The 12,680-nt window shown below is 42.0% G+C and overlaps 1 pseudogene; it reads left to right on the forward strand.

The window, feature by feature from the left end:
• The first annotated feature begins 3,792 nt into the window (after positions 1–3,792).
• On the forward strand, positions 3,793–5,388 carry LOC108516328 (tRNA (guanine-N(7)-)-methyltransferase non-catalytic subunit WDR4 pseudogene; annotated as a pseudogene).
• The last annotated feature ends 7,292 nt before the right edge of the window (positions 5,389–12,680 follow it).

Consider the following 12,680-nt stretch of genomic DNA (forward strand, 5'->3'; position numbering starts at 1 on the left):
AGGGAAAAAAGAGGGAGGAACTCCAAGTAGAGGTGCCAGATTTAGCAAATAAAATACATGAGTTTCAGATAAATAGCAAATCATTTTTTGGTATATGTCCCCAATGTTGCAAAAAACACACTTATACCAAAACAATATTCATTTTTATCTGGAATTTAAATTTAACTGAGCATCTTGTATTTTCTCTGGCAGCTCTAACCCTGAAAGACTAAGTAATGTGCTGAGCCTGAGTTAACGTGGAAATGACTGGAGTACTGTTACCCCTCTGAACCCATGTGTTCCGCATCCACAGATGCAACCACAGTCAAAAATATTAGGAAAATAAAACAATTGGAAATACGCCAATAAAAAGTAATATAAAAAGTAACACAGTATAATAACTATTTTCATAGCATTTACATTGCATTAGTATTATAAGTAATTTAGAAATGATTTAAAGTATATGGAAAGATGTGCACATGTTGTGTGCAAATATTGCACAATTTTATATAAGGGACTTGAGCATCTGCAAATTTCGGCAGATACCAAGGGATGACTGTACTTTTAATGGGCAAGATTAAATTTTACAGGATGTCTCATTCCCCTCCCAACTCCACACTGCTCATGGAACAGAAAATAGGAGTTGACCAAATGGTGATATTGTAGGGTAACTCAGTCTCCTCTCAGGCCCACTCTGCCTAAACACCCTACGGCACACCCCGTTTCCACTCTACTGTGATTGACACATACCTAAAACAAGTAGCATGTGCTATTTGTCCCACTGTTTCCAGGTGGAACATACCGCAGAAGTCTGTTCTGTCATGAAATCATCAAACATGTTTGTGGCTTTCAACACTGGAGGAAGGTGGAGGTAAGACCTCTTGGAGATGCCTCATGTAACCCTCCTTTACTCTTCTTGGATTGTCTTCTTCCTGCCAACCGGCAAACTTCTCAATCCCTTTTGGGGTGGGAATGCTGTACTGCACTTCATTCATATCCTATCTTTTTCTTCCTTCCTATGTCTGGTAGTTCATTTAATAAACACCGTTCTAGATTCTCTAAAGGGAATAATTTGCAATTAAAAAAACCCTTTTCTTCCTGAAGTACCTCTGTCATTGCATTGTGCCAACTGAAGAATCACCAGGTTCATAAATGTGGAAAGGAGAGCTTTATTTCTTATAAATGGTTGCACCCTGCAGGCTGGCCATCCCACAGCCTGGGAAGGGTAGCTTCTGGCAGGAACCAGAAGCAGGTACTTCTAGGCAGGGAAGGGTAAGACAGGAATTTAGGCTGAAGGGGTCAACTAAGTATATACATTTAACAGGCTATAGGAGAAGCTATGAATATTCACAAAAGGAGGGTGCACTCACGCATAGTAAGCTAACATGTACGTTACCTATGTCCCATGTTCACTTTAGGGTGCAAACTTAACATTTAAATGTATTAAAATTAGGCTCTATATGTCAAAAGGTGAAACAGAGGACACAGAAGCATCCTGTGTGCAGCCTCTGTAAACCAGCCAGAACCAGTCCATGGTTAGTGGCCTCTTATCACGAAGGAATGATGGTCAGTTGTTGTGTCAAACTACAAAAAGGAAGAGGAGTCCAGCAAATCTTCAGAAAGGGCCTGTTTCTGTTTAACGCTTAGGAATGGAAATATAATGGCAGGTAGCAAGGTAGGGAGTGTAACAGGGTATGTCTGACCTCCCAGTCTGTCATGGCCAGGAACTCAGTTTTTAAGGTTTCTCTGGGGTCTCCTTAGCCAAGAGGGGGGTCCTTTTAGTCAGTTTCAGGGGGGAACCTTTGGATTTTATTTTCATTTCTCAGTTGAAAGCCTAGCTATGAAGACTTCTGAGTCTTCTATGCTTGAAAAAAGTCTTTTGAAATTCAAAGCTGAGCTCTGACTTCTTTATCCTCAGCTGTACCTAGCAGACCCACGAAGCCCTGGATGCCTGTCTTTCCAGATAGAGAGCTGCAGAGAAATGAGAACTACTGGGGATGGAAAATACAGTGGAAAGTATTACAAAAAAAGACCCCTTCTAGTATTACTCTATACAATAATGCTGGAAAAGGAAGAAAGAGTAAATACTATAATGAACAGCGGAGACAGAAGAAGGTAATAAAACAAACAAGGCATGCGGATTGGGTTTCTAACAAAAGCTTGACATCCTTATATTCAGTTCTACCACAAGTAAAAGTGACTTTTTTCATGAACCCCTTTTGCATTTTCCAATACCTCCTTGTCCTTACCCAGTCAGGGCCAGATGGAAATAAAACAAAATGAAACTGCAGTTTTACAAACCACACCAATTATACTGTATTATCCTAAACATTAACGGGTCAAGAAAAAAATTTCTTAATTAATTAATTAATTTAGTTATTTATTTTTAGAGACTGGGTCTCACTATGTTGCCCAGGCTGGCCTCGAACTCCTGAGCTCAGGCAATCCTCTCACCTCAACCTCCCAAAGTGCTGGGATTACAAGCATGAACCACTGTTCTAGCACAAAAGAAATTTTTAATAATCATTTTCTGAGATCTACTTTCCTGCTATGGGTCTTCTGTGCCTTGTAAGGGAAAAAAAACCCAGCTGCTGGTTTCCTAGTTTGCTCATTTTGATTTACTTTTAATATGACAAAATTATACAGTCCAGTCGTCACACAAAGAAAGCCTGATAGAAAATATGTAAAACCATAAAAGAAGCTTTCTAAAAATCACTCGTGAAAATCTCTCCACTTATCACTGTGGTTGCGTTTTTTGTTGTCTAACAAGTAGATTGAGCACGATTTTCTGTCTTTATTCTCATTGGTTAGTGAAGAAAATAAAAAGGACTGCTTTTACCATTGTTTCCCATATTTGGCCTACTGTTTCACCAGTTCGACTTTTTTTCCTCTCTCAGACTCTTTTATATATTTTTAAATGTGCTTTCTCCCTAAATGTTTTATTTTGAAAGTTTTCACCCTTACAGAAAATTTCAAAGAATAGAATATGGCACCATCACCCAGATGAACCAATCGTTAACTTTAACCACATTTGCTTTATCTCTGTCTATACCAGGTCCCTAAACCTTATCACTATTAACTTTCTGGGCTGGATAATTCTTTGTTTGGGGGAGGGGCAGGGGTGATGTCCTATACATTGTAGAATGTTTAGCAGCATCCCTGGCCTCTATTCATTAGATGCCAGTAGCACCACTTCCCAAGTGCTAGCAACCAAAAATGTCTCCAAATATTGCCAAATATCTCCTGGGGAAAAATCCCTCTTGTTGGGAACTACTGGTTTAAACTACATTTTTAAAAACCAGCCTAAATATCCATCAACCAAGGAGGAGTGGATAAAGAATATGTATATATATATATATCTGGGGTATATATATTACATTACACACACACACACACACACACACACACCATGGAATACTACTCAGCCATACAAAGGAACAAAATAATGGCATTCAGAGCAACCTGGATCCTGGATGGAGCTGGAGACCATTATTCTAGGTGAAATAACTCAAGAATGGAAAATCAAACATTGTATGTTCTCACTTATGAGTGGCAGCTAAGCTATGAGGACACAAAGAATAATCTAATGGACTCTGGGGTCTGGAGAGGAATGGGAAAATGGGGCAAGGGATAAAAGGCTACACATTGGGTTCACCATACACTGCTCAGATGATTGGGTGCTCCAAAATCTCAGTAATTACCACTAAAGAACTTATCCATGTAACCAAAACCCACCTGTTCCCCCAAAACTATTGAAATAAATTAAAAACGGGCTGGGTGGGGAAATGTCCATGGTGGCCAGGCGGCAGGCACATGGCAGGCTCTGCGGGGCTGGCGGTGTGCTGGCAGAAGCTGGTGGTGCAGGGCAGCCGGTTCCTGACCACCTCCACTGCAACCAGTGACAATGACAGCCTCTTCATCTATGACTGCAGTGCTGCAGAAAACAAGTCACAAGAAAATAAAGGGGAGGACGAGCCGCCCTTGGTCCAGCGGAGCGGTGCAATTCTCGGTCCACCTTCTCCAAGTCTGGCAGCTGTTTTGCTATAACCGATGACAGTGTCTGATTCTTTTTTGTACAAAACCATGGCAGTGTCTGAGTGTCAGGACCATGACAAGGAGGTGTACAGACCTGACCTTCACAGCCTCTGAGGAGAAGGTCTTGGTGGCTGACAACTCTGGAGACGTCTATTCCTTTTCGTGCTGAGCCACACGGATGCGGCCGACTGGAGCTGGGGCACCTGACTGTCCATGCTGTTAGAAATGGTTGTGCGGCCGGGCGCGGTGGCTCAAGCCTGTAATCCCAGCACTTTGGGAGGCCGAGACGGGCGGATCACGAGGTCAGGAGATCGAGACCATCCTGGCTAATACGGTGAAACCCCGTCTCTACTAAAAAAATACAAAAAACTAGCCGGGCGACCTGGCGGGCGCCTGTAGTCCCAGCTACTCGGGAGGCTGAGGCAGGAGAATGGCGGGAACCCGGGAGGCGGAGCTTGCAGTGAGCTGAGATCCGGCCACTGCACTCCAGACTCCAGCCTGGGCGACAGAGCGAGACTCCGTCTCAAAAAAAAAAAAAAAAAAAAAAAAAAAGAAATGGTTGTGCATCCTGATGACCACTTTGTCCTCACTGCGGACCGGGATGAGAAAATCCAGGTCAGCTGGGCCGCCACGCCCCGCAGCATTCTGCCTCGGGCACACAGAGTCTGTGAGCTGTATCTCTGTGGTGCCCACTCAGCCTGAACCGCTTCCATCCTCCTCCGGGGACTGCACCCTGAGGCTCCGGGAGTACAGAAGCGGCCGCCAGCTGCATTGCTGTCACCTGCACAGTCTCCAAGAGCCCACGGACCTCCAGGTCCCTTAGAGATTTGTAGCGTCCAGGATTGCGTTCTCCTGTCAGGAGAACCAGGTGGCGCTTCTGTGCAACTGCATTGCTGTGGTCTACATCTTCCAACTTCACGCCTGTAGACAGCAGTTGGTGTACCGACAGCAGCTGTCATTCCAGCACCGAGTGTGGGATGTGGCTTTTGAGGAAACCCAGGGGCTGTGGGTGCTCCAGGACTGCCGGGAAGCTCCCCTCCCCCGGTGCTCTGCAGGCCTGTGGGTGGCCAGTGGCAGTCTGTTCCTGAAAGTGCCATGTTAAAGAAAGTTTCCATTGTTCTTCGTGGGAACAGGGCCATGCTGGAAGGCTCTGCCTGCGTGAACACCAGCTTCAGCAGTCTCTACAAGGCCACCTTTGACAACATAACCTTCTACCTGAAGAAGAAAGGAAAGACTGCAGCAGCAGTTAAAGAAGAAGCAGTGGCCGTGGAGTCCCCCACCTGGGCCAATGAGCAGGCCAAGAAGATAGGCCAAGGAAGTCAGCCTGGGGTTGCGGATCTTGGCTGTCCGGGGTGCCCTGCACCCTCGAAATAGGAAAAGCGGTTTTCGCTTGTTCCCCCTGCATCCTGGCATCTCCCTTCAAAAAGGAAAAGGTGACATCAGGTGCGACCCGTTCAGCTCAGAGAACGGGACTGTCTCCTGGGCTCTAGAACATTCTGTGTCGCTTGGCACAAGGCTCTTGCCTGGTGCCTGTGCACCCTTTCTGGTTGAAGGGAAGCCAGACAGACGGGTGGAGTGGAAGCGCTTGAAGCACTTTATCTTCACGTTGGAGGCAGCGTGTGAACCTGCAGCGGTGGCAGCTGTGGGTTTTCTGCTATTCTGGAGCCTGGCGTGCTTCCTCTGGGAGGATCTATCGCTGATGCTGTGGACGCTTTCCTGTTGTTCCCACCGTCTCACCGTCCAGGTGATGCACTGCCCCGCAGTAGCGGCTGGCCATAAGAGACTGTTGAAGCTTAGAACATAGAATCCTTTTGTGTATCAAAAGTTGGAATGCTTCATGTTTTTCTTAAGTGCCTTGTTTTCCTTTTAGCAGTGATCTGGAAACAGTGCTGACTGCAAAGCTGAGGCCCACTCCCCTGTGCTGGGGACCAGGGGTTTCAGAACAGAGGGGCAGTGCCAGACCATTGTCCTCCTGTACCAGCAGCCTGACCTCCTTCACAATTCTGGGGCATCTGGCGCAGGGCATGCTCTCGTTAATAGTCTGCTTTGAAAATCTTGGTTTTAGGAGAAGTTAATGTTGGTCTTGTCGGTATCTTCACTTAAGATAGGGCTGGCAAACTGGCCTGTGGGCCGAAACCTGTCCACTGCCTGACATATGGCCTGTGAATGGTTTTTACATTTTAAAAATTGTTGAAAACAAATTAAAATATATTTCATGACATGAAAATAATGAAATTCAGATTTCAATGTCTGTGAATGAACTTTTATTGACACAATAAAAAAAGAAATAAAAGAAATAAATAAAAAAACACACACATACTTTTGTTGAGCTGATGTATTTGAAAGTAAGTTTGCGTACTTCATGACATTTTGCCCCAAAATATCATAGTATGTATTTCTTTTTCTTTCTTTTTTTTTGAGATAGAGTCTCGCTCTGTCACCAGGCTGGAGTGCAGTGGTGCAATCCTCCTACTCCATGGTTCAAGTGATTCTCCAGCCTCAGCTTCCCGAGTAGCTGGGATTAAGGCACGTGCCACCACATCCGGCTAACTTTTGTATTTTTAGTAGAGACGGGGTTTCACCATATTGGTCAGGATGGTCTCAATATCCTGATTTCATGATCCACCCACTGCAGCCTCCCAGAATGCTGTGATTAGAGGCATGAGCCACCGCACCCGGCCATATCATGTATTTCTTAAGGACATGCACACATGCCTGCATAACCATAATCACACCCAAGAAATTTAATTTTCATCCAATAATGATATCATCTAATACCCAGCTCAGATTGAAATTTCCCTCAGTTGATTACACAAAAATGTGTTTTCAAGTTTCTGAATGTGTGCCAACCTGAAAATGAGAAATATATTAATTTTTTCTCAGTAATTTATTATGAACTTTTCCAAACATACACTAAAGGTGAAGGAACTTCCTCATTGTAGATTTAATTCAAATTTCTCTGTCATAAACATGAAGTTTATATGTTTAAGGGCACTTGTGGGTTTTGGTATGTATGAATCTTTGTGTTTCTCAATTTCTGAGTGTTTTGTAAATTGGAGAGTTTAGTTCTTTATCTATGACACGTGTTGCAATTATATTTCTCCCAGTTTGTCACTTGTCTTTTGACTTTGCTTGTGGTGCTTTCTTTCTTTCTTTTTTTTTTTTTTTACAAAGGTTCTTCACATTTTATTTAATTTATATCTTGCTCTGTTGCCCAGACTGAAGTGCAGTGGTACAATCATGACTCCCTGCAGCTTTGACCTCCTAGGCTCAAGTGATCCTCCTACCTCAGCTTTCCAGGTTGCTGGGACTACAGACATGCACCACCATACCCAAATAATTGTGTGGATGTGTGTGTGTTTATATGTGTGTGTGTGTATGTGTGTGGGGGGGGGTGGGGGGAGACAGCCTCCCCATGTTGCCCAGACTGGTCTCAAACTTCTGGGCTCAAGAGATACTCCTGTCTCAGCGTCCCAACGTGCTGGAACCATGCCCGACCAGTCCTTTTAATTGATGTCAAAATTATTGCTTTTTTTCTGCTATTAAATCTGGATGACGAACATGGTTTAAAATTTTTCCCACCACAAGATTATAAACAAATTCGCTTATGTTTTCTTCAAGTACTTATATAGCTCATTCTTTCCATATGAGTTTTTTTCAAATGACTGTTCAGTTTTCCTAACACCATTTATAAATAAGTCTGTCTGTAATTTGAGATGCCACCTTATTTATATGAAAATTTTCTTTTTAGTTGGTTCTATTTCTGAACTTTCCATTATGTTCCAGATCTATCCATTTATACCACACTGTTTTAATTATACAAAAGATTTATCGTGCATTGATATTTAATAGGGTTCTCTCTCTTCATTGATCTTTTTTTCTGGTTTTCCTATTTATGCATATATGTTAGTTTATCCACGTGAACTTTGCAATCAATTTCTGTAGTCCCAGGAAAACTACATATTGCAATTTTATTATGGTGGTGTGAAATTAGGGATAATTTATATCATTATGATGTCAAGTTATCTTATCCAAGACCAAGAAATATTTCCATTTGTCTTTTAGGAATGTTTTAAATTTTAATTTTTAAATCCATATGGATTTTACACATTACCTCTTAAGTTTATTTCCAAGTATTTTATATTTTTGTTGTTATTGCAAATGGAATTTTTTCTTTTATCTTCTAACTAGTTATTTCCGTACACACAAGTTTACACTCACGCACACAAGTGATTTTTGTACATTCATTTTGTAGCCTGCTAACTTACTGAATTCTTTTGTTCATTTAGTGTCATCATTTTTTTTTATTGGGTTTTCCAGGTATACTGTCATATCAACTGCAAATGTAGAGAGTTTTACTTTTTTTCCAAGTCTTATGCTGCAATTTTTAAATTAGTATACCGACTACTGTCTCCAATATGATGTTAAATAGTAATGCAGATGGTGGGCAGTTTTACCTTGTTTCTTACCTTAGTGGGAATGTTTCTAGTATTCTAGTATTACTCCATTATAATATTCTCTCTCTCTCTCTCTCCCTCCCCCACCCCGTCTCTCTGTCTCTCATACATATATAAAATCATGTTAAAGGAAAATCCATTAACGTCTATTTTATCTAATACTTCTACTGGAAATGTATATTAAATTTTATAAAGGGACTTTTTGGCATGTGTGATTTGTTATACATTTCTCACCTGAAAATTTCTAAGAACTTTACTAATATCAGTACTCTACATTCTTCAACAATAGTTTCTTAAATTGATACAATGTATAGATGTTTTCTCAGCTCCAGAGAACCAGTAACATTGAATATCGTATTTTATAACCATGAAAAAACTTGATAAACACGCTGGCTTTCTTCACCAAAACTGTCTTATAATAGTGTGTTTCAATGATTAAGTACCTTTCACATGGCCATTTACGTACTCATCAAAGAGTCTTGAAAGGTAGTTTCTAACATTAATATTTTAAGATACAAAATGCAGACTTATAGAAGTAACATTACTCGAGCAAAGCAAAACAGCTTGCATATGGAGGAGAAAGACCTTGACTCCAGGACTGGCTCTAAAATGCTTTCTCTCACATCGTCCTTAAGAGCTGGTCAATGCTAATCCTCTGCCAGCAGAGGGCGCAATATTTCTATTAAAGTCCAGTCAAAGCGCTTGAGTGGGAGCAGCTAGTTCCCCCTTGCAGCCCTGTTTGCTGATTGCAGAACCTCAAAAGTCAGAATTTGTCTGTACCCTTTTAGTTGCAAATGACAGAACTGAAACTAGTCCTGCCCAAACCAGGTGGGAAGGTTGGACCGAAAGTGGAATAGGGTGTTTCCCCAAAGAGAACAGAGTATAGCCCCAAAATGACAAAAAGCCTCTTCTGCTAGAAATATAAGATATCAGGGAACATAATACTCCAATGAAGAGACTTCTCTTCCCACTCCACCCTTCAGACCTGGCCTAGCCAAGAGATCACCCCCTAGGTTTCTATCTCAACCTCCAAAGACCCAATTAAGAACATCTAAATTCAGCTTTTGCATATTTTATCCACAAAAGTCCAAGTCATTATTCTGTGTCGATGTTTTGCCACAGGGATATTCTTTCATACGGTTTTATTCTCCAAAGCTTCATTCTGGCCTTTCCACTGACTCTGTAGCTCTGTGAAACCAAGCTGTAGGTGTGGGTACATTCTGTTGACTTAGCAGATATGAGCTCTGAGGCTGGATTAGGTGTAAAGAAATTTCTCACCCTTTTACTAACATTGTGAATAAATTCTAGTCTCTTGTGTGAAAAGGCTATAAAAGGAGTTCACCGGGGATGAGAACATTTCTAAGATTATGTTTTATTCTTTCCCTCTGAAAACTCGGGGAGTTGAGCAAAGTAACCAAAATTCACGTGCAAAATTCCATTTCATTTAAAAATAAACCTATTACATGGAAATTCTGAAATTCATCTCCTGGATTATGTGTTTAGTACACAAACACACACACGCGTGTGCGCGCACACACACACAGTATCCACACCTCGAAATGAAAAGTAAAATGTGCCCAAGTATGGTGTATAATTTTATCGCAATATGACTTACTTTTGGATTCTACTTTCCTGACCCTGCCCAAAGTACAATGTATTTTTTATTCAAAAGTCAACACTCAAGATTAATGTCCATAGATAACAATAATAGTTGAGTGCTTACTATACAGAAACTATCCTGCCAACAACCTTTGGAGGAATTCCCTCCCTTGGAATTGCTGTTGACAGAGCGGATGTGAGCTCTGCTTGCTGTTGACCAGCAGGCTTGCTGTTGGCTTTAAAGGGATACTTGAGAGGTCACATGCTGATCTGGTTTGGCTCTGTATCCCCACCCAAATCTCATCGTGTAGCTCCCATAATTCCCACATGTTGTCGGAGGGATCCAGTGACAGATGACTGATTTATGGGGGCAGGTCTTTCCCATGCTGTTCTCATGATAGTGAATGGGTCTTAGAAGAGCTGATGGTTTTAAAAACGGGAATTGCCCTGCACAAGCTCTCTTTTGACCTGCCACCATCCACATAAGATGTGACTTGCTCTTCCTTGCCTTCCGCCATGTTTGTGAGGCTTCCCCAACCATGTGGAACTATGAGTCCATTACATGCTTTTTCCTGTATAAATTACCCAGTCTCGGATATGTCTTTTGTCAGCAGCATGAGAACAGACTAATACACACAACCCTGGCAATTCAGGCCCCCCTGCACTGCCCTCAAGAAGCCTGACTGGAGCCCCCAACCCTTAAGGGTTGCGTCAGTTCAGAGGCTGCTCTTAGTAACTCGTGTGGCTTGTCAGCTTGGTTTCTTCTTAAGTAATGGAAGCTTATTTTTCCAAACCTTTATTCCATAAATACCTGGGGATTTAGAGTTAAATTTTTGCAAGTTTTAACATTTTGATTGTATGCAATTCCTCCTTTAGTCTTTTGTCACCTCTATTTTTGTTCTCTCTGTTTATCCTTCAGCTTATTTTAGCTTTGTCGTGATTTTACCTTTCTACATCTTATGGGTCTAGCATTTTTACTTTTCATCCTGTCTATTCTTGACTTTACAATGTATATTTTATCTCTTAATCTTTTTTAATTTTACCATAATTTTCTACCTTAATCTGTACTTTAACTTTTTAGTTATAGCTCTTTTGATCTTTTTTTATTTTTAACCAACTCTATTACTTTAATTTCTGAATAATTCTTGCCTCAATCCTTTTACTTATAGTTACTTTTTTATTCTTTTAACTTAAATTTTGTTCACGTTTTCTTTTAAATGTGTTCTCTTTTGCCCATAGTACTTTTAAAATATTTTATTCTTTTATTTTTTAACTCTCAAGCTGTAGTACTGGGCAGTTTATGATCTGGAAGAAACACAGCTGAGGTGAACGTACACACATGGAACATTGGATACTTTTTTCCTTCTAGCCATCTCTGCCTTTATCTTTCTGACTGCTTAGCAAATCATTCATCATTTTCAGTGTTTTTCTCCAAAAATAAGTAACTGGGCTATGTCAGAGACCAAGGAATGACAGCCCTTTCCCAGGGCCCTAAGCTTCCTACTTGTGCAGGCAGCATATTTGAAATACTAGAATGAATGTCTCTTTGTAAAGAGTTACATCTAAAAACCTATGGTCCCTGATGTATAACTCATCTATAGATGGGGTGGAGATTGGGCAGAAAGTGCCTCTTCTTCCTCCAGTTTTCTCCATTGCTTTAAACCATGAATTCCACTGCTTGAACCAGAAACCCATGAGATATCCACACAAATTCTGTGCATTCTACCTCCAAACTATGGCCCATATTTTTCCTTTCCTCATCAATTTCACTTCTCACCTGGTCTACTACCATATCATCCCAACATTGCTTCTAATCTTGAGTCCTTCTATCTATTCTCCATATAGCATCCAATGTGATCATGTCACTCCCTACATGAAACCTGTCAATGGTTTCTCAATGCAACCCAAATAAAATTAGAGATATTCACTGGAGCCTCCACCATGTGGCATGGTCCCCACCTGTCTCTTCCACCTTAGCGTGTTCCTTTAGCCTCCTCCCTTACACTGATCCTTTGGTTCCTTCGCCATGCCAAGCTGTCTCTCACCCCCAAACCTTCGTACATATGAGTCCCTCTTTCTGGGGTACTTGCTCCCCTACTCTGTACAATGTTGGTTCTTTCTCATCTTTTGAGTAGGATGACCAACTATCATGGTTTGCCTGGGACTAAAGGGACTCTGGGGATGCAGGACTTTTAGTTTTAAAACCAAGAAAGTCGAGTCTCCAACTCCCAGCATGAGCGACACAGAAGACCGGTGATTTCTGCATTTTCAACTGAGGTACTGGGGTCATCTCACTAGGGAGTGCCAGACAATCGGTGCTGGTCAGCTGCTGCAGCCCGACCAGCGAGAGCTGAAGCAGGACGAGGCATCGCCTCACCTGGGAAGCGCAAGGGGGAAGGGAATCCCTTTTCCTAGCCAGGGGAACTGAGACACACAACACCTGGAAAATCGGGTAACTCCCACCCCAATACTACGCTTTAAGCAAACAGGCACACCAGGAGAATATATCCCACACCTGGCCGGGAGGGTCCCACGCCCACGGAGCCTCCCTCATTGCTAACACAGCAGTCTGCGATCTAACCGCAAGGCAGCAGCGAGGCTGGGGGAGGG

This window comes from Rhinopithecus bieti, unplaced genomic scaffold, assembly GCF_001698545.2.
Source record: "Rhinopithecus bieti isolate Rb0 unplaced genomic scaffold, ASM169854v2 scaffold_36315, whole genome shotgun sequence".
NCBI lineage: Eukaryota > Metazoa > Chordata > Mammalia > Primates > Cercopithecidae > Rhinopithecus > Rhinopithecus bieti.